General features: G+C 54.1%; 1 protein-coding gene across 1 annotated transcript in view; it reads left to right on the top strand.

Annotated features, from left to right (window-relative positions):
• Window positions 1–1,923: 1,923 nt before the first annotated feature.
• Window positions 1,924–2,096, top strand: part of SPDL1 (spindle apparatus coiled-coil protein 1) — a 19,593-nt gene continuing 19,420 nt past the window's right edge. Inside the window, exon 1 of the mRNA XM_027682789.1 lies at window positions 1,924–2,068. The gene's annotated coding sequence lies outside the window, so the exon portion shown is untranslated. The remainder of the gene's footprint in view (window positions 2,069–2,096) is intronic.

Here is a 2,096-nt window from a genome sequence, read left to right as displayed (position 1 = left end):
TATGAATACTGTACAAGTTAACACTATGAAATCCCTCCCTGGGACTCCTCCCTGGTGCAGGAAGTGAAGATGAGTAGAAACTAGGGCAAGCTAGGGAGATAAATAACAAGTTAGAAGGTTAATTGGCAGCATGAAGTTGTGTCAGGACAGGTTTAGGTTGGATCTCAGGAAAAGGTTCTACCCCCAAAGGGTGGTTGGGCACTGAACAGGCTCCCCAGGGTTTGGTCATGGTCCCAAGGCTGCCAGAGCTCAAGGAGTGTTTGGACAACGCTCTCAGGGACAGGGTGGGATTGTTGGAGTGTCCTGGGCAGGGCCAGGAGTTGGACTGGATGGGTCCCTTCCAGCTCAGCATACTCTATGATTCTATGCTACAAGCACTCGAACTTGCTGTGTAGCTTGGATGTTAAAGCTCCACAGAACCCAAGGGAAGGTTTGGCTCAATAAGGAGGTGGTGACAATTCCTCAGGGGCAGGCAGCCTCAGCAGCCCTGCTGAGGGAGGGGATTTCCTTCATGAGGGAAGCAGGCAGTGGGATAGACCAGACGCAGCATTCTACTGCCAGCCCTGTATCTCTCCTGTAGAACACTGCCTGGAGGAGCTGATTGCCCCTGGACTTTGCAGGCTTCCCAGATGACACAGAGCACTCTGTGCATTTTGATTCTCATCGCTTACTCCGTGTGTTTCCTTTGAGTGAGGTGGCATTGCCTGTGACTCTGGAAGCCAAGCATGTCCTTCACACCGCCCTATGCTCTGCCTGGGTATGGCTGGAGTGCTGGAGTTGAGCTTTATTACAATATTCCCTCTTTGGAAAATCTCCCATGGGCTCTGTGCAAACATTCTTCCCCATCAGGGAAGGCTTAACACAGTGAATGTTGTTTAACGAGTACAAGAGCAGCCAGATCATGACAGTAGCCCTGGCCGTCCTCCTTTACCATTGCTTCCAACCCTTGCACCCCAGACTTTATATACCAGTAGAAGCTTGCTGTTGAAGAAAATGTGAACACGGTGCTGTGCTAAAGAATCATACCAGGGGTACTTAATAGCTCAGAGCACACAGGGAGCAAGTGGATCAGGCTCTCTGTAGCTGGCTGGATGAGTTGCTCACTGTTACTCTTGGTATTGAGCCCCTTAAGATTTGAAACAGACTTTGCAATTTTTTTTTTTCAGTTGTTAATCAGCAGCTGTAGATGGACAATTACGATTAAGCCATTGCATTGTGAATGTTGTATGCTTGGCTAATCTTTTAAGGAAAAGGGCAGACAATCCAAGATTAGGGGCTGTCTGGAGAGAGCCCCCAGGAGTGAAGTCAGCAGGACTGAGCACTAACCAGGGGAAAGGAATTCTGGCAGTGGGAGATCAGGACCATCCACCCATTGACCACCTCCTCAGAACAGACCTCAGACTGAAACGCAGAGAACTGCACCTGTGGGCTAAGAAACGAGAGACATAACTAGCAAATAAGGGCTTAGGTACTCATGAAATGGAACTTGTAATCAAGGAATGCTGATGCCTCTGTTGAAGCGTGTAAATAGTGTAAAGATTTGACGATCGTTGAGCCAGCCTTTGCTTTGCGCAGACCAGAGTAACACACAGAAACCCCTCGGCTCGGTGTGTGAATCAGCGCTGCGAGCCCGCGTTCTGGACAACACTCTGGCACTTAATAACAAAAAAACAAGGCAGCCAAGGCCGTGCGAAAGCACCGACACCGGCTTCACCGGCACAAAACCCCTCACACAAACCCCCCGCCCGTGTCTCGCCTGCGCATGCGCGGGCCGGGGCGGTGCTGGGCGGGGGCAGCTCTCGCGAGACTTGGGTGAGGGGCGGTGGCGCCGAGGCGATTTGAACGGCGGGAGCGGCGCCGGTGAACAGTGAGGGCGGTGAGGGGGCAGCGGGCAGGAGGGGGGAGCGGGAGCGGGCAGGAGGGGGCTTGTCCTCTCCCTCTGGGGCTGCCTCGGTCGTGCTGCCGGTGCCCACCCCTGTCCCTCGGGGCGGGGAAGGTGGTTTGCTGCCCTACGGCCCCCGGTAGAGCGGGGGGAGCCTGCCCTCGGTGTCCGTTTGGGCCATACCGGGTGAGGACGGGCGGGTGGGCGGAGGGGG

The sequence above is a fragment of the Neopelma chrysocephalum genome, unplaced genomic scaffold (genome assembly GCF_003984885.1).
Source record: "Neopelma chrysocephalum unplaced genomic scaffold, ASM398488v2 Primary Assembly neopelma1_63, whole genome shotgun sequence".
Lineage (NCBI taxonomy): Eukaryota > Metazoa > Chordata > Aves > Passeriformes > Pipridae > Neopelma > Neopelma chrysocephalum.
The sequence above is the reverse complement of the archived record's forward strand: the minus strand, read 5'-3'. Positions and strand labels throughout refer to the sequence as shown.